At 36.8% G+C, this 21,202-nt stretch overlaps 1 pseudogene; it reads right to left on the reverse strand.

Moving 5' to 3' along the window:
• Positions 1–2,448: 2,448 nt before the first annotated feature.
• On the reverse strand, positions 2,449–3,301 carry LOC113919224 (annotated as a pseudogene).
• Positions 3,302–21,202: the final 17,901 nt, after the last annotated feature.

The following is a 21,202-nucleotide window of genomic DNA, read 5'->3' on the forward strand; positions in this document are numbered from 1 at the left end:
CCTTCGGCTCAGGTCATGATCCCAGGGTCCTGAGATCGAGTCCTGCATCGGGCTCCCTGCTCAGTGGGGAGCCTGCTTCTCCCTCTGCCTCTCTCTCTCTGTCTCTCAAATAAACAATAAAGAAAAAAAAACAGAATTGTTAAAAAAATTTTAAAATGATAAAACCAAGTATTAGAAAGAATCTGGTACAACTGGAAATCCTACAATAAAGATTGAACAGCCACTTTAGAAAACATTTTGGCAGTTTCTTAATGTTTAAAAATTAAACTAATACAATGCAGCAATTCCATTCCTAGATATTTACCCCAAAGTAAATAAAACATATGTCCATAAATCTTTTATTTGAATTATCATACGTGAGTTATTCAAAATGGCCACCTTTTCTTTCAGTTTTATAGGAATATAATTGATGTACAGAACTGTATAAGTTTAAGATATAATATATAATAACCTAACATACATACACTATAAAATGATTACCCCGGTAAATTTAGTTAACTTGTGTTTAGGCAATAAACACATTAAGCTTGGTTACATTATGTAATATACAACATGACTATACTTTACTGTACAGTATATTTGAAAGTGCTAAGATAGTAACTTAACTATCCTAAAGGTTCTCATCATAAGGAAAAAAGCATTTTTTTGGAACCATATGTGGTGAGAGATATTAATAAGCATTTATTTTTGTCCACTTAAATTTAGGGAATATCTTATATATGGTAATATTCAACTTGTATAAACTCATCCTGACAAATACACTAATATAACCAACGACTGGACATCACCAGAGTTGTTAAATAATCAAAGGAATCTACTATTTCATATATAAACAGTTGACATTATCAAAGAAAAATGATTCAAAAACAGAAAGGAAAGCTTTGTCACAAATAAATAATTATAATGTGTAAATACATAACTATAAAATAAATTTGCATTGGTCTAGCAAACCGTTTTCTATTCATATCTTCATTGTCAATACTAAATCTTAGTTTTATTTTGCACTGTGATATAAAATTTACATTAAAACTAAATCAACTTGTACATAAATTTTAGTATTTTTATGAATTGCCTAAGGCATAGTATTTCACAATGAACTGAGTTCATTCATGTTTATTTGTGAACACATGAGGTGATGCATTTTATATGACTTAAACAAACATGTAACTTGTAAAAAAAATAGAAGCACAGTTAACAAAATAATGATGTTTATACTGATTAGTATGAACACTCCTGAGGATAAGGAATGTGGAATTAAGGTTTCTGGTCCCTGGTACTCCAAGGCATCACTTGTTTCTTTTTTAGAATCATGAATTGGACATTAAGTTAGAAATGAGTGTCTTCTTTAAATGATTCTATATGCCAGTCTTTAAAAACATATTTACCAATGAACTTTGTTTTTCTTATGTTTTCTTTTTAATCTGGGGATGTTCTTACAATTGGTGGTAGGAAAAGAAAAGTAAGAGCTTACATTCTTCCCATCTAATGAACTACTATTGATTCAAATACATGTACTAGCAAATTTTTTCTTCAAAATCCAAGAAAATGTAATGGCATATAATATTTTTTTTTTTTAAAGATTTTGTATATTTATTTGAGAGAGCGAGAATGAGAGAGAGAGCACATGAGAGGGGTGAGGGTCAGAGGGAGAAGCAGACCCCCCGCTGAGCAGCAGGGAGCCTGATACGGGACTCGATCCCGGGACTCCAGGATCATGACCTGAGCCGAAGGCAGTCGCTTAACCAACTGAGCCACCCAGGCGCCCAATGGCATATAATATTTATGTTTAAATGAATGAATATGCTGGTATGATGCTGAATATAAGGCCATTTTCCTTCCCTCAGCTGAATCCATACTATATGAGATTCTCATTGATACACACAGAAGTTGCTGCCCAGAACTGAATTCTCTTTTTAACTGGAGAGATTCTATCCCTTACATTCTTGTCTCTTAAGTTTTCAGTTTTCCTTAGTTTTTTCCTGATGTCTTTTTTTTAGTTCCAGGACCCCATCCAGGATATCATATTTCATTCAATTGTTGCATCTCCTCAGCATTCTCTTGACTGAAAGAGTTTTCCATATTTTCCTTATTTTTGGTGACCTTGAAAGTTTTGAGGAATACTGGTGTGGTGTTGTTGTCGAATGCCCCTCTGTTGGAATTTACTGATTATTTTCTCACAATTGGACTTACAGTTATGTGGGGTTTTTTTGGAGAAAGATGGAAGAGATACACTGCCGTTTTTATCACATAATATCATATAAAGTATGTACCATCTACATAATTTATCACTGTTCATGTTGATCTTGATCATGTGGTTGAGATAATAGTGTTTGTCTGGTTTTGCTAGTATAAGGTTATTTATTTATTTATTTATTTATTTTGGTAGAAACTGTTCTCCATCAACCTTATAACCTTTTTTCCATTTTGTTTGCCTATGTGGAAGAGCACTCAAGAGCACTCAGTGGTTGTTCTTAGCCATTCAGTGGCCTGAGCATGAGCAGTGGGAGCTGCAGACCAGTCTCCAGTGGCAGGCTGGGCGCTCCAGTCTTCAGTGGGGAACTGCTGAATAGCCTTCAGACCAGTCTGTGACTGCAGATCGAGTAGGAGTGAACCCAGGAGCTGGAGCAGTCCATGGACCCTGAAATTCCTCCTTGGTCATATAGCCTTTCCAGCAGTGGCCTGCTTTCCCTTTTCAATCTCTTCAGAATCCCTGTAGAAGTAGAAATCAGGCATGACCTCCCATGGTGTTCATAGAAATGGTGCCATGCACATGCAGAACTTCCCAGGCCAGCATCCACCACATCAGAGCCACTGAGCTGTTGCAAGGGATGGCCACGTCCACGTGGCGCAAAGGAGAGTCTGTGTTACACAGAACAATGGTGGGCAGGTTAATGTAAGAAGCTGGTGCTCAGCCCTGGGATCAGTGACCAGCAGAAGTCTCGGCCTCTGGAAGACCGCCTGGATCTGGTTAGTGAAGCTTCCAGGAGTGAAGCGGCCAGCAACAGGAGTAGCTCCAGGGGCAGCAGAAACTTCAGCGCAGCTCACTGGCCAGTATTCCTGGTTGATGTGACACGGACATCAGCAGGTTTTCAGTAACAGCGATGGTACCAGCTGCCAGCAAACGCTTCTCCTAGGTTCTCTTCCGATTTATGATATATATACCATGACTTTTCCTTTTGTAGATGTACTGTTCCATTTGGAAGTCAACCTAAGTGAAGTGAAGCCCACCTAAGTGGGCTCCTTCTGTGATGAATTTGAAGACCTCTTTCTTCATTTGCAGGACGTCAAGGGCTCTGGACATTGTGAAAGTTTCCCTTTAAATTACTATGGGAATGCAAAATAAGGCCATTCGTACCCCTCCCTGGGTAGTGCAGAAAGGCAAGATTGTTCTTCCTTCTTCTTTCAGTACTGTATTTTGGAAACAAATCATTGGGTGCAGCCCATATTTAAGGAGTGGGGAGCTACACTCTCCTTCCTTGAAGGTGTAGGTCTACATAAATGTTTTAGAATTTTTCTGCATGGGGATTTACTTCTTTTCTCCAGTCATTTATTTAATTAATACTCTGTATCAGTATGGAGTCAGGGATATTTATTTTATACTTTAAGTTATAATTCAGTGGTAATTTATTTTTTTGGTTGTTCAAAAAGTTCCAACTTCGGCCATCAGGAGTTTGTTCAGTCAACTCCAATGTCCCTTTAACGTACCCTCATCTGTGTGTTTTTGTCGTTTTGTTGCTATTGGTTATTGTCTATTTGTTTTTGAGAACTTCCTTACTTTCTGGCAATGTAATGCTCCAGATTCACCTTGTATATTTCCTGCCCCCAAACCATGGGATTAGCCATTTTCCACAAGAAGCCCTAGTTCTTTATACTGGAGAAAGTTATTAGAAACTAAGACCTGGGCATTAAATGTGTGCACTGCTAATGCAGTGTCATTGTTTACTGGTCTTCCCAGTTGACAAAGGATATGTATGTGTATACCCTAAACTGTGTATATGCACATGCCCATAAACATTTTTATATGTAAATATTCGTACCTATATTAAGCTATTATGAGTTCATCCTTGGTCTTGGTGTATAATATTTTACACCTTTTTGAGTCCAACTTGCTACTTTGTGAGAACCTTTGTATCAATGTTCATGAGAGATACTAGTCTGTACTTTCCCTTTCTTTTAATGTATTTAACTGGTTTTAGTATTCTGGTAATGCTTGCCTCAGAGAAGGAGTTAAGATATGTTCTCCCTGGGGCCTGGGTGGCTCAGTCAGTTAAGCATCTCCCTTCAGCTGGGGTCATGATCCCAGGGTCCTGGGATGGAGCCCAGCATGGGGTTCCCTGCTCAGCAGAGAGCCTGCTTCTCCCTCTCCCACTCCCTCTGCCATCTGTGCCCTCTTGCTTGCTTACTCGTGCTCTCTCTCAAAGGAATAAATAAAAATCTTTAAAAAAAAATGTGTTCTCTCTGCTTTTATTTCATCAAATAATTTGCTCACAATGGGTATTATGCCTTCTTCAAATGTTTAGTAAAATTTACCAGTAATACTGTCTAGGCCTGATGTCTCCTTTACTGGAAGATTATTAACTGTTGGTTCAACTTCTTAATAGATATAAGCTATTCAGATTATGTATTCTTATGTGGGTCTTGGTAGTTAATGTCATTCAAGAAATTGGTTCATTTCATCTAAGTTATTAAACTTGTGCATAGAGTTGTAAATAAAATACTTCTATGATCCACAGATTTATTAAATCATACATGCAAAACATGCTGCTAGTTGTATTAGCAAAAGATCAATATGTAAAAACACTCCACAATCCTGCAGCTATCAATTTAAAAATGTGTTCTTAGAAGTGGTTGAAAAGTCCAACACTGTATTCTTCCAGTGTGTAAATTGTACTGAACATTGTGAGTTCTGGCACTGAGTTTTCAAAACCTCACAAACACAAAGTAACATTTTTAGGCAAAGAAACAACAGGAGTATGTATCCATGTAGGTGAGGTAAAGAGTAGGGTCAGTTTCAGTGTTAGTAATCTGGCAAGACAGTGATGTGATGTTAAGATTCGTAGTTTAAGAATAAAATAGTTTACAAACTGTAAACCTGCAACAGATGATTTTTACTCCTACTTGCTAGAAAACTAAGGAATGCACATATTAAATTTGAATACAGTAATATGAAAACAAGAATACATTTTTGCTAATCTACAAAAAAACCCCACAAAGTTTTAGCACAGTTCAGAAAGATTTTATAATACAGAGACCTAATGCTCATCAAGGAAGAGATAAGAAATATACTACTAAGTTAGCAATTATTCAAAGTGAATTAAATACTCAGTTGGGGGAGAGGTGACAGGTGTAAAAAGAAAAAATGGAAAAGCCTCAGATAACACTGATAATACCAACCTTTCTTCATCATCTCCTGCACCTGACAGAAAATAACCTTCTAAAAATTTTATCTTGATACTTTTATTCAGCTTAATTATTCTGTGTACAGTGTAGTATACGTTAATCTCCACTTCATATTTTGTCAAAATACTGTCATCATCTTTTGATCATGTCAAATATTTCACACACTCCACTCCAGTACACCCACACCTAAAAGCAGCATACTTCATTGGGGGGAAATGTATGAGTAAGATTTTTGTTCAAAATCTCAGCTAAGGCTAATAAACGATTTTTTTTAATTCACCTCAATATTAAAAAGACTGATCCAAAGAACTGAGTTACACTCATTCCATTATGATATAAAGTACAATGTTACATAATAAACATTGATTGATAAATTACTGAATATATAAAAATCCAACATTTCATTAAGGAGGGTGTTTTGCTTCACATACCTAAAAACTACTAAAAAGTGTCTGAATTTCCTAATATCAGAAGCTACAGGCTTCTTGAAGACAGAAGTCCATAAAACAGGTTAGTGCAGAGTGTTTGTAGCACACAGTGCAACTTAGTTCAGAGGGTACTTTGGCTACTCAATCTAAGCAAGGATAGCGACAACTAAAAATATAAGTATTTAAGAAGCTTGTCATTTTAGAGCTAAATTTTAATAGAATATGAAAGTTTGAACCCATCCTTTAAAACACACAAAACTCTGGCATTTCTGATTAGCTCAAATGACTGTATGGAAAAATGAATCTGTAACAAAAATTTGGCATCAAATGTGAAGGCTCCACCAGTTTTGAGCAAAGTGTGCACAGGTTCCAAGAGGAACCAAGGAAGGAAATGAGAGGTTTAGCTATTTCCCAGCAGACACTTTCCCTCCCTCTTCTTGATGAGAGTGGCCAGAGACTGCTGGAGAAGCTTCATCAAAAACCGCCTTGAGGTGTGATAGCCAGGTACTTCAGTGACTTTACAGCCCAGAACCCCTCAGCCATGGCAAAGCCCTGTATGGCAGTGATGGGAATGATCTTCTTTTACAGTTTCCCAATTACGTCTTTATCATCTCTATGATCGATCATGGTTCCCACTAGGACAATAAGGGTGTGGAGACAATGGTGTCGCATTGCAGGACACCCCTTTGCAGAGATTGTCAAATGATTGAGGACTCAAAGGAAAAAAAAAAAATTAAGAATGCATCTGTTTTGTGGAGAAGACAGAAGGTATAAATTATCATCATCATCCTGCCTAGCTCTATTCCATAAAGACTCATGTATTTTCCATCTACCATCAGATCGGCAACATAGGTATAAAAGGCCGTATGGATCTATTCTCCAGGAAATGTGTTGGTTGTGTGACTGGTCAGTAGGCAGGTTTTCCTTAAATACCCATCTCCCACCACCACACACATGAACTGATGGCCTACCCTGGGGCCCCTTGTCGGGGCACTGCTCCAGGTGTTGACAAAGAAAGCAGGGGGTTGGCTATTCCAAAGCCCAAGCTTCTCCTTTATATAAACTGTCAGGTCAGATATTTAGGGACTAGCTCCTTCCTATGTAATACTGTGTTTTTGAGAGTGAAATCCTTGGACTGAGAATAGCGGATTTAAAATCCTTTATAGATGTCTGACATTGGAAGTTGGCTTTGTATCTCTGGGGTACAGCTGTCTCATCTGTCAAACAGGAAGAGCACAGTAAACATAGCTGTGAGTATAAAGTAAGATTATATAACTAAAGTGCTAAAAATAGTACCTTGATTTCAGTAAGTGTTCAATGGATATAACTTACTATGAATTTAGCATTACTACAACTTCTCAATTTCCCTCCCATTTGGCCTGAAACATCTATTATCATTGATATTCCCTGGGAATTAGTAGCAATAACCCCTGGCGGAACAAAAGAAAAACAAAAACAAAGCAAAACAAACAAACAAAAAAAATAGCAGTTACTTTACTTAAATGGAAGTAGTTAACCCATTTGTAGTCACTAGCACCTTATATATAGTATGGAAGCATTTCTGTCTTCTTCCCTTAGGGAAGGACAGTGACATCCAAGGCACTATTATTTGGTTTACAACAGAACCCTACCTAGCTCATGGGGTGTGTGTGTGGGTAAGAACTTCAGAGACTAGACTGGGATTCATTTTTAAGGAATAAATAGCTAATAAAACATTTCTCAGCAGTAACTGATTTTTTCATAAGATTATATTCATCTATTCCTGAAACATGGTTCTTTGATTAAATAATAATATGAACAAATCTTTTAGTGTTTATTTTGCTTGAAAAGAGGTTAATTCTATCAGATGTAGTTTAGATTTTGGAGAATGGTAAGAGTTTGGGGACCACCCATTATTTATGCAGAGATTTCACTATTATAGCGGTTATACACTAAGCTAGAATAGCAAATACGCAAAGCTTAACCTCTCGAGAGGGCAAAAGTCTCAGAGAAATGGTAACAAATCCAATAATGTGTAAGCATTCAAAATACAAGACAGTGAAAAAAATTTTCTAATCAAGCCTCTCCAAATCAGTCAAAAAGGCAAATAATGACATTTATAATCATTATATAATGCTTTGTTAAAAATGCACTTAACATGATAAATGATTTTTCAGAAATAAAACCAATCCTGGTCAGGGCATTTGCCCTATTTGAGGAAAGGGTTAACATACTGCTACTTAAACAACTAGTGTTCTAAATATCAAGGTATATTAAATTGTCTGTGACCTCCACAGACTAAAAAAAAAAAAAGTTTAAATTTCTTCTATTTAAACTATATATAATACATTACTCTTTATAAAATATGACCTAAATCTTAGCCTAATTTTCTTCAAATCCTTTAATTTTCAAAATCCTTGATAGTAAAAAGTAATTACTAAAATGTGTGCATGATGGGGCGCCTGGGTGGCTCAGTTGTTAAGTGTCAGCCTTCAGCTCAGGTCATGATCCCAGGGTCCTGGGATTGAGCCCCGCTGAGCGGGGAGCCCGCTTCTCCCTCTCCCACTCCCCCTGCTTGTGTTCCCTCTCTTGCTATATCTCTCTCTCTGTCAAATAAATAAATAAAATCTTAAAAAAAAAAACCTAAAAAAATAAAAAAAAATGTGTGTGTGCATCACTGTGACCTCTTAGAATCCCAGATTAAGGCAAACTAGGACATAAATAATTTTGCCTTAGGATGTTTTATGAATTTTTGATTGATTGGCACCATTTCTCCTTCATAACAGCACCAAAATTTCTTATTAAGATTATTTTAAAATAACAATAAAGCTTAATTTCTTAGACTATTCCACACATTTCACTATAGCCTTCACGTAAGTGGTCAGAATCAGAGTCTTTTAGTTGTATCCAAGTACCAGAACTAAAACAAAATCCTCCAGAATTTTATTCTATTCCACTACACTGTGGAATGGAAGTCAAGCAATTCTGACACAACAGAATTTTTTAAGCCTGGATATTATAATTTCCTTACAATACAAGTTCTAGTGTCTGGCATTTCTATGGCTGTACAGATAACAAAAAAGACCAGAAACTTTTATCTCTCCAGGAACTTTTCTCTTGTTATTCCTTGATTTACAGCACCAGCAAATGCAGCATTATATATTGAATATATCACATTATCTAAATTGTATATGCTATGCCTGGAGGGATATAAGCAATTGTGTGGTAATCTAAAACAATTAGTTTAGATGCTAAAATAAATTAGAGAAACTACAGAAAAACTCTCGTGTGTTCACAACTTTTGTGCCTTAAAGAGAAAACAGCCAAGTGTGAGGGGTAAGAGGATTCAAAATTCCTCTTCTGATTTATTCCAATTTTATTTCAATCATAAGAATATTTAGGAACTGTTTAGTGATACATAACCTACAAATCAATAGTCCTCAACCAACTGTTTACAGAAGTAAATTACCTAGAGAAATTAAAGGAATGTTTTCTGATTGACTAAGAAGGCATTTTTAATTACACCTCTGTATGTCATCCAGTTATCTGGATATAACTAAATATGGTAATATATAATTACAAAGTAATGCAGTAGCATAAGTGATTTAAAAGTGTTGGATTTGAAATGAAAATCTCTAGAAATTTAGTCTCATATGCAATTTGTAATACTGGTTTTCTCATGTGAGAAACAGGTGTAATATGTCACCCAAGTGAGTGTAACTATATTGGATGCATCACAGATTCATAAATACTTGGCAGGGCTGATGACATGAAGTCATGTGTAACCAGTTATATCAAAAAATCTAAGATTTTTTGTGGAAGAAAAGATACAGAGATTAAACAATTCTTTGGAGCTAAGAGCCAGCCCTCAGGCTAGACCCTTAAACTCTTAAAGTATAAAAGTAACCATTTAAAAAGCCTGGATATTATATGATTTAAAAAGATATACATTCTAATTGGAGAGTTGGAAATCTCAAGGGAGGTCTGGCACTGGCACGCTTAGTCATGCCAAAGAGGGAGTCCTATACAATGGATGGTATCATGCCATTTAGATGGGCTTCCAGACTGGCTGCTTCTAAATAAATGCCTGAGCCTTAGTCAAAGCGACCTAAATAAATTAATGTGAAATACAAGCTTGATTACTAGAGTTCGTTTATGTGTTTGTGAGTGTTCTGTAAAGGAGAAAAAAAAAAGAGAGAGAGAGAGACAAAAAGCCAGGTTGCTTCGTGTCTCAACACTGTGAAGTTTTCTACAGCAGTCTAATTCATCTCTCTGGGCAGTCATTCAGCCCTGGCCAAGAGGATGATTCTGTGAGCAGAACTGCACACTGAGACCCACAGAAATCGTATCTGTCATAGAAGAATTTGCTTGGAAAAATAAATACCAGAAGGAAACTGATAATATTGTCCCTCTCTGATGTTTTGAACTTGAAGGAATGAATTTGTTCGGCGACACAGTGTCTACAATGCTTCTACTTCTTATCTAATGCATTAGGTTATTTTATTTTTTTAGGTTTATTTTTTCAATAAAGTTGTAATTCAATTTTCCTTCTTTCTTAAAAAGAAATACTGGATAAAGTGATGGGTTGGGAAAAAGATACGTCTGATTGAAGACATAGTATAATTATTTTCATATGAATGGAAATTGCTGCCTCCTGATTTGCATGACTTTCTGAATGCCAATACCATACCGTTTAATTACTGCAATACATTTTAAAATCAGGAAGTACGATGCCTCTAGCTTTTTTCTTCTTTCTCATCAACCTTTATTTTTAAAATACCATCTTATATATGTTAAAATATATTTTTAATGTAAATTTTTAAATATTCAAAAAGGAAATAATACATATGTCATATAAACTCCAAAATATATCTACTCAAAACATTCTATTTTGTTTTTTAAAAGATTTATTTTAGAGAGAGACACAACCCTGCATGCACGCAAGCACACGCACGCTTACTCTTGTGAACAAGGGGAGGGACTGAGGCGGAGGGAGGAGAGAATTTCAAGTAGACTCCACACAGAGCATGGAGCTCTTCCCCGGCTGGATCTCATGACCCTGAGATCATGACCTCAGCCAAAACCAAGAATCAGATGCTTAACCAACTGAGCCACCAAGCACCCCTCTACTGATCATATTTTAAAGTCATTCTTGTATCCTTCCCTATAGGAGAATCTCTCCTCTCTCTTTACACACACACACACACACACACACACACACACACACACACACCTCTTACCAAAAAATTAGAATAAGCTCACTTTATACATATAATAGCATAAGCTGTTTTTTGTTCATTGAAAAATATAAAGATTTTGTAACATACTTAGAATATTCTTCATGACCATGGAAATTTTTAATTATGTACTGATATCAATATATTACAATTAGCTAAATTCCATATTGGTAGAGATTTCTGGTAGTTTCAAAAAAATCTGTTATAAACAATGCTGTAATTTCTGTTCCTCTAATTGATACATAACTTCATCTTCCTGTCCCTCTCTTCCAAATATTCTGGGCTCCAGCCTTCCCATCCCTATCAGTCTACTTTAGGCTATAGCCACTCTTGCCCAATTCACCATCTTCGAAAATCTCCTATTTCATCTCCCTGTCTCCTCCATTACATTGTTCATCCTGCAATCAATTATTTTGTGAAAAATCAAGTATATGATTATGCTACTTCTATCCTTAGTGCTTTTAACAGAATGCCACTGCCCTTAGGTTAAAAAAATGTATCTTCATTGCGTCTTATAATATATATCCACCTCTTCAGCTTTATCTTGAGCTATTTTTTCTCACTGTACATGACATTATTTTATTACGTGATATGCTATATTCTTCAATAACTTAAGCATATTAACCCTTTTCTGTCTCTTCCCTGGGACCTTCCTTCATGCCCTCTGCATATATACACACATACACTAGCTTGACTAACTTCTTCCTTTTTCAGCTTATAATTCACTCCCTCACTCTCTACACCATTTTAAACCCCTTTCCCTTGCATTGTCATAGCACACTGTATTTCCCCACTCATTTCAGGTGCCTGAATTGTTTAATTTTTGCCTTAACTTGTTGATTCTAAGCTTCATGAAATTACTGTTTCTTTATAAATATCAGTGCCTAGAAAATTCTTAATGTTCAATTAATATTTTTAAAATTGACTTAAAGACTATAGGGAGCCACTGAAGGTTATAAGTAATAAAGAGACATAGTAAATGGGTTGACTATAGAAGCTGCAGACTCACTATTGATTCTCACATCTACTGTACCTTTTTTTTTAAACATAAAAGCCAGAAAATATAAACTTTATTTCACATATACTCTTTAGTTAGCATTCTGGATGCATATTAGATCCCATTAATTAAATACGCTCATGAAATATTTAAAAAAAGAACAAAAGATATCTTTTGGCTGCTTTAAAATTTCCTGCCCAGGTGCCTGGGGGATGCAGTCATTTAAACATCACACTCTTAGTTTAGGCTCAGGTTATGATCTCAGGATCCTGGGACTGAGCCCCACATCAGGCTCCATGGTCAGCATGGAATCAGCTTGAGATTCTCTCTCTCCCTCTCCCTCTGTCCCTCCCGCCCATGCTGTTGCTCTCTCTCAAATAAATAAATAAAATCTTAAAAGAAACAAATAAAATTTCCTGCCAAGAAGCAAAACTATAGGTATATGAGTTTCTCCTGGCAACTTTGGTGGCAAGGACTATTCTCATTATTCCCAAATCTAGTTTCTTTCTTCCTAGACAAGAGGAAAAGCATAGAGCAAGAGAAGCTGTCTGTTCCATTTTCCTTTTGTTGAATTGTAGCTATGGAAGTTTTATTTATTTTTTCTTGGTCTTAAATTTACCAGTTACAAGAGTAGCTTATTAGGTACCATTCTTTAGAGCAGTAAAGGTTATATAAGCAACTATATTCTTATATTAATAATATTTTCCTAAAATACTGAGAATATTTGTTCTTTTCCAATCTCAGTTTTGAATGTCACAGCACTGGAACCAGAAAAGATTGCAGACACTTGAGGAAGGGAATCAGTTTGACTATTTGAGTGGCTTATCACTGAAGGCAGTTAATATCTGGTTACTATTGGAAAATGGGACACTAGTAGAGCATGGCATGTGATAACAAAATAGTTACTTAAATTTTATTCTGTGGCCATCTGGAATAAAGAGTCAATTAAGATAACACTTTGAAAGACCAAATGTCAAATGTCTGCTGCAATAAAACATACTGATGGAGAAAACTGTGCATGGGCTGTCTCCTTCTCCCTTTATGAGAAAGACTGAAGAAAGAAAATGGCAAGTACAAGATTTTAAATTAGTGGCTTGAAGCACAGAGAACTGGACAGTTTCAACCATCCAAAATAAAATCTATTTCTTGTAATTATAGGGCTCTTTTCACAAAATACCAGATTCAGGGTCTGATAATGTGGGTTGCTGAAATACCTTCTAAGTTTAACTCACATTCTTGTCAGAGCTATTATTTAAAATCAGGAAATTCATGGGATAAAGTAGGACTGTGAGAATGGAAATGAGAAACTATGGATGAATTTGGATGACTGTGCATATAATTATATGATAAACTTGTCTGATGGTCTAGTTTGGGCTTACTTAAAAACCATGCAGTGACTGATCTTAGGCAAGTCATCTTGCAAAGGAACACCAATTGACCTCAAGTTGCACCCCAGAGATTCCAACTGCCACCCCATCTCTAAGTGGACCCAGATCTCAACACACCCTCAGTAAGTATAAAGTTCTACCTGAGATGAGAAGGCTCACATGCCACAAATATTGTAGCATTACTCTATGTAACTATGTATCAGTAGAAATCTAGGTAATTGTAGAAAGTGCTTTTGTTTATTAGAGACATAAAGAAAAAAAAAACACATATATTTAAATATAGCCCAAAATATCTAAAGGTGTACTGGACAAAGATTCTGGACTCAAAAAACTAAACTGAGCATGTTCAGGTGGTTCTGAAGTTTGCTGAGGTGGGTGACTGAAATGTGGACTCACGGGGGTTGCAATACCATATATTCCTTCCATTTTACAATAACAGGAATGCAAAGGATAAATAAAATGGAAGTGTTCAAGTACATTATCATATAAGATCTGCTTCCCTTTATCTTAATTATATCCCACAGAAGAGCCTAAACACTTAATTCAACAAGGTGGTGAAAAATAAACTGGAGAGAACACCAGCATCCTTAACAAGACTTGTATTGGCTACCCTTGCAGTCTGTGAAAGACACGAGAGGACAGATGGGACCCCGAAGCAGTAAAAGCTAAAACGCAGCACGCAATCACTAGATACTTTAATAATCAGCAGTGCTGATTAGTTACCAGAATGGTTTGATACAATAAGATTTCTAGTTGATTGGCCATTGGGTTTCAAAGGGTAAAATACATTTCCCAAATCCTATTTGACATACATATATATAACATAAGTGACATATATGGCATTTTATTTATATATGTGTGTGTGTGTGTGTGTGTGTGTATATATGAAAGAAATAACTCTAAACTAGTGTATAAGGTCCAGATATAATCCACCATAATAGAGAAAGTAAAAACCCCTCCCTCAAACAGGAATGGATTAGTTCACAGACCAAGAGGATGAAAAGACCTAGGACTCCTCAAAAGAGGTTTCAGACAGGGCTGCAGGACATACTGTGTTTTCTTTCTACCTTTTGCCAAAGGTACTCAAGACCGGTTCTGAGGATAGAATATACAGGAAAAGCGACATGCTGAGAAGTTTGTGCGGTTTTGATCACAGGCTCTCAGTCACCATTAATCCCTGGAGGCACACAACTCTGCTATCCTATGCATAGGTCGGAGCGAAGTCTATGGAGGTCATGTGATAAATGGAATGTTGGGCAATTTCCATCTCACTGTGAACCCAGTATATCCATGAGGTCATCCTGTGGTTATGTCATCAGTTCCGGAATCATGAAGGCGCCAGACATCTCAAAATCCTATCTTTGTGCCCCGATTTAAAACAGTTTTTAAAACAATGCTGAGATTTAATTCCTATATACATACTGACTGCATTAGCACTGTACTGATGGTACAAAAGTAACAGCCTGCTGGCACTTCAGTACCAATCAAGCCAGTGACATCGCTGGTTGGAGTATTCACTGTATCCTTCTCTGCCAGGCATTCACAATACACACATATACAAACACTCAAAAACAACTTTACTCAAGAAGGTACTAGTGAGGCAGTAAAAGAGCGTTCATTTTATGAACACCTGACTGTATGAGACAAAAGGAGAAGTATGCAAAAGTTCTTTTACTGCAAATCAATGTTTAATGATTAGAGGAAAAGCACTTGTGCACTTATTTCATTTAGAAGCTGAACTAGCTTCTTATTTCATACAAGAGCTTTACTTGAAAGAGAAATTAAGAAAAAAAATTCCATTTACAACTGCATCTCAAAGAATAAACAGAAATAAACCTAATGAGGGGCGCCTGGGTGGCTCAGTCGGTTAAGCATCTGACTCTTGATTTCTGCTCAGGTCATGATCTCATGAGTCATGAGACTGAACCCTGCTTTGGGCTCCGCACTCAGTGAGGAGTCTAGTTAAAGAGTCTCTCCTTCTGTCCTGCCACCCTGCTTGCTCTGTCTCTGTCTCTCAAATATATAAATAAATCCTTAAAAAATAAATAACTAAACCTAACCAGAGAGGTGAAAAACCTGCACTCTGAAAACTATAAGACTAATGAAAGAAACGAAGATGACACAAAGAAATGGAAAGACATTCCACACTAATGGATTATAAGAATTAATATTGTAGGAGTGCCTGGGTGGCTCAGTCATTAAGCATCTGCCTTCGGCTCAGGTCATGATCCCAGGGTCCTGGGATCGAGCCCCACGTCAGGCTCCCTGCTCCGCGGGAAGCCTGCTTCTCCCTCTCCCACTCCCCCTGCTTGTGTTCCCTCTCTCACTGTGTCTCTCTCTGTCAAATAAATAAATAAAATCTTAAAAAAAAAGAATTAATATTGTTAAAATGTCTATACTACCCAAAGCAATCTACAGATTCAATGCAATGCCTATCAAAATACTAATACATTTTTCACGGAATTACAAATCATACTAAAATTTTTCACACAAGACCCCAAGTAGCCAAAGCAATCTTTAAAAAGAAGAAAGGTATCACAATCCCAAATTTCAAAATACGCTACAAAACTATAGGAATCCAAACAGAATTACAAAAACAGACACGTAGATCAATGGAATAGAACAGAGAGCCCAGAAACAAAGCTATGCTTATATGGTCAATTAATCTATGACAAAGCAGGCAAGAATGTACAATGGGAAAAAGACAGTCTCTTCAATAAATGGTGCTGGGAAAACTGGACAGCTAAATGCAAAACAATGAAACCAGACCACTTTCTAACACCATATACAAAATAAACTCAAAATGGATTAAGGACCTAAATGTGAGACCTAAAACCATAAAAATCCTACAAACAAACAAAACCAACAGGAGTAATTTCTTTGACACTGGCCATGGCAATATTTTTTCTAGGCTCCTCAGGTAAGGGAAATAAAAGTGAAATTAAACTATTGGGACTATATCAGAATAAAAAGCTTTTGCCTAGCAAAGGACACCATCATCTAAATGAAAAAGCCATCTACTGAATGAGAGAGGATGTTTGCAAATCCTATATTCAATAAGGGGTTAATATCCAAAATATATAAAGAATGTATACAACTCAACACACAAACACACACACACACACACAACAATCCAATTAAAAAATGGACCTGAAGAGACATTTTTCCAAAGAAGATATACAGATGTCCAATAGACACATGAAAAGATGCTCAACATCACACATCATCAGGGAAATACAAATCAAAACCACAAGGAGATATCACCTTATACCTGTCAGAAGAGCTAAAATAAAAAAGACAAAAAATAATGAGTGTTTGTGAAGATGTGGAGAAAAAAAAAAAAAAAACCCTGTATGGTGTTGGTGGAAACTCTGTATGGTGTTGGTGGAAATGTAAGTTGGTACAGCCACTGTGGAAAAAAATTAAAAACAGAATTACCATACGATCCAGTAATTCCACTACTGGGTATTTACCCAAAGAAAATAAAAACACTAATTCAAAAAAGTATATGCACCCCTATGTTTATTGCAGCATTATTTTTTTTAAAGATTTTATGTATTTATTTGACAGAAAGAGAGACAGCGAGAGAGGGAACACAAGCAGGGTAAGTGGGAGAGGGAAAAGCAGGCTTCCTGCAGAGCAGGGAGCCCGATGCAGGGCTCGATCCCAGGACCCTGGAATCATGACCTGAGCCGAAGGCAGACGCTTAATGACTGAGTCACTCAGGCGCCCTGCAGCATTATTTATAATAGACAAGATATAAAAGCAATCTAAGTGTCCATCCATGATGAATGAATAAGGAAGATGTGGTATACAAACACATATATATATGTATGCATGTGTATGTGTGTATATATATATGTGTGTGTGTATACACACACACACACACACACACACACACACACACACACACACACACACACACACACACACATATATATAAAATGATGGAACATTACTCAGCCATAATAAAGGATGCGATCTTGCCATTTGCAACAAATGGATGAACCTAGACGGTATTATGTTAAGTGAAATAAGTCAAAGAAAGCCAAAAACAATATAATCTCATTCATATGTGCAATCTAAAAACGAAAACAAATGAATAAACAAAAAACAGAAGCAGACTGATAAATACAGAGAACAAGCTAATGGTAACCAGAGGTAAACTAATGGGGAGATGGGCAAAATGGTTGAAGGGGAGTGGGAGATATAGGCTTCTAGCTATGGAATGAATAAGTTATGGAAATAAAAGACACAACACAGGGAATATAGTCAATGATATTGCAACAGTGTTGTATGGTAACAGTGACTGTACTTTTGGTGAGCACAGCATCACATATAGAGTTGCTCAATCATTATGTTGTACACCTGAAACTAATGTAACATTGTATGTCAGCTACACTAAAAAAATTTTTTTTTAATTTTTACTTAAAAGAAAGGCTGGTAGAAAAGTTATAGTTGTAAAGACTTAGGCACTTGGCTGATGTATCCTTAAAAATAGTTTCTCTTTAAAAAAAAAACTGAAAGCATTTGATGCCAATGATAAAATTCTAGTTTTCAAGTAGAAAATTGTAATTTTAGAAAGCTGTATCTGCTACCATGACCTTGACAGTTCCCCAATATTTAAAGACTTTTCAAATAAGATTTGTCATGGTATTTATGAATGAGATTTTTGATACTGTGTAATAAAATGTGTCAAAATTTGAATGGTCTACATAACACCGTGAATCAATATTTCCAAATGATCAATGCATGATGTTACAAAGTCATGCAGACATAAAAGATCCATTGAAAGTGCAAATGCGCCAATGTAATAGAGTATGAAATTTATTGATAAGGTTTCAAATTCTGCATTGCATACTGACCTTTAAGAAACTACCACTTTTCAAGTTTTCTTGTAATATCAAAGAAGAATAGCCATAATTACCTGAAATGCTAAAGTGTGACTCTCATTTCTAACTACATGTCTTTGTAAGACCAAGTACTCTTCACATCCTTTAACTTAAAAAACATACAACAATTGATTATAGGAATTCAACATTATTCTATTAATCCAGATATTAACGTGGCTTACAAAATTATAAAACAATGACAATTTTCTCACTTTTTTTGAAAATACAGTGATACTCTCATAAAATTACATATGAAAAATTGCCCTGTACAGGTTTGTTATTGTTATTTTAAAGTGAATCAATAAATACATATTCAGCACACTTCTTATTGTAATATTGAATGCAGTGCATATCTATAAATTTTACCCATATAAACAAAAGCTCTTTGGGGTCTTCAATAATTCTTCAGAGCATAAAGCGACCCAATACCAAAAATTCTGAGAACTGTTCAACTAGATAAACTAAGCAACTAAAATTCCTGACAAGCATGATATGACAATATGGCAGAGTAGGCATTTCCCAACTTCAATCCCCCCTCACAGACAGATCAGCTAGCCATTATATATACACAGGATGCCTTTGTGGAAATCTCAGAAACAAGGAATGACACTGAAGCAACCCCTTGGACCACACAAACTGAGAAAAGGAAAACTGCATTAAAAGGAAAAGAGAAGCAATTTCACCTTGAACACATTTTCCCTCCCCCAGAATGGCACAGCTCTGCTCTGAGAGTATTTCCCTGTGCTTCTGGTTTCTACAGTGGAAAAAAGTGAGCCCAAAGTGGACTTCCAGTTTCCCCAGCATTATAAGACACTTCCTGTGAGGTTCACATAGGTCTTGCCTCATAGGGGTCACTGGAGGAATTGGAGGGGTTAGCCTACAGGAGATGAGCTAGAGATAGAAAGGAGGTGGAGCTCACAAGCAACCAACATGCAGATCTTGGCAAACCACATTTCTGCTGGCAGCAGTGCCCAAGCGGAGAGCCCATCCAGTGCCTCTTCCCATTTGCAGAGCCAAGCTGGTGGCTCTATCTGGCCAAGAAGCATGACTGGCAGTTCTGCCCAATTTGGGTCCCTAGTCAATTGGCAGTTCCACCTGAGGAGCAAATCCTGTAGCCTGCCTGGACAGGGAACCCAGCAACAATCTTGTGGCAACCTCAGAGCCTATCCTACAAACCTACATGGGCAGAGATCCAAGACAGCAGCCCCTCCCAGCTATGGAGCATAATCTCTGGCCCCATCTCATTAGGGACCCTGATCAGTGAATGATCTCCAGTGAACTTTGGTAGTCTCAGCGAACCATCTACTATGTCACTCAGCCACAGAGCACAACCTAAGTTCCTGCCTGACTGCTGAACATAGCCTACAGACTGACCTAAGCAAGAAGTCCAGCTAGTGGCTTCACCCAAGCACAGAGCATAACCTGGAGCCTTACCCAAACAGGAAACCCCAAAAGCAACCTTCCCAACAGTAGACCATAGCCTCTAGTCCCACCCAACTGCCAGGAACAGCTGTCAGCCATGCCTGACCAGGCTGCCTGGCCAGTGACCTCTCCCAACAGCTGAGCCCAGCCTGTGGCCCTGCCCAACTTGTAGGTAACCTATTGCCCCATCTGAACACAGAGTATAGCCTGAGAACCCACCTGATCATAAAACCCTGCCTTCAGCCCTGCAAATGGGGATTCTAGACAGCAGAACCATCCAGATAAGAAGCACAGCCTGACTTTCAAGTTTCCAAAAGTCAAAGACAAAATTTTGAGGCAGCAAAAGAGACTTGTCACATACAAGTGAGTCCACATAAGATGATCAGTGGGTTTCTCAACAGAAACCTTGCAGGCCAGGAGAAAGTTGAATGATATATTCAAAATACTTGGGAAAACCTATCAACCAAGAATACTGACCTGGCAAAGTTGTCCTTTATAAGTGAAAAGGAGATAAATCCCTCTCAAACAAAAAAGCTTAGGGAATTCATCACCACAAACCTGCCTTGCAAGAAATGCTAAAGGAAATCCTTCAAGCTGAAATGAAAAGAACCTAAATAACCATGCACAAACATATGAATATGTAAAACTCCATGATAAAGGTACATACATCAAGAGGATCTTACTTACATCAAAGATTCTTTAATATTGTAATGATGCATAAATCACTTTCAACTCTAGTTTAAGAGTTAAAGAACAAATATGTTAAAAATAGCTGTAACTAAGGTTACCTGGGTGGCTCAGTCGGTTGAGTGTCTGACTCTTGGTTTCAGCTCAGGTCACGATCTCGGGGTCATGGGATCGAGCCCCGCATCAGACTCTACACTCAGTGTGGAGTCTGCCTGGGATTCTCTCCCTCCCTCCAGCTCTGTCTCTCTCTCTCTCTCTCTCTCTCACAGAATAAAAATAAATAAATAAATATAAATATCTTTAAAAAATATCTATAACTACAATAATTCATTACTAGATTCACAATATAATACAGATGTAAATTGTAACATCAATAACTTAAATGTGACTGGGGGAGACGTATGCAGTTTCTGTATGTTATTGAAGTAAACTTGTTATCAGTTTAAAATAGGATATTATAGTATAGAGATTTTATGTAAACTTCAGGTTAATTTCAAAGAAAAACCTGTAGTAAGATACACAAAAGATTAAGATAAAGGAATCCAAGCATACCACTACTAGACTTCATATCACAAAGGAAGAGAGAAAGAGAGGGAGAAAGGAGCAAAATGTCAGAAAACCTTTAACAAAATGGTAGTAGTAAGTATCAATAATTGCCTTAAATGTAAATGGATTACATTTTTCAAACAAAATTCATAGACTGGCTGAATAAAAATACAAAATCCCATGATATGCTGCCTACAAAAGTCTCACTTTACCTTTAAGGACACAT

Source organism: Zalophus californianus, chromosome 3 (genome assembly GCF_009762305.2).
Source record: "Zalophus californianus isolate mZalCal1 chromosome 3, mZalCal1.pri.v2, whole genome shotgun sequence".
Taxonomy (NCBI): Eukaryota; Metazoa; Chordata; class Mammalia; order Carnivora; family Otariidae; genus Zalophus; species Zalophus californianus.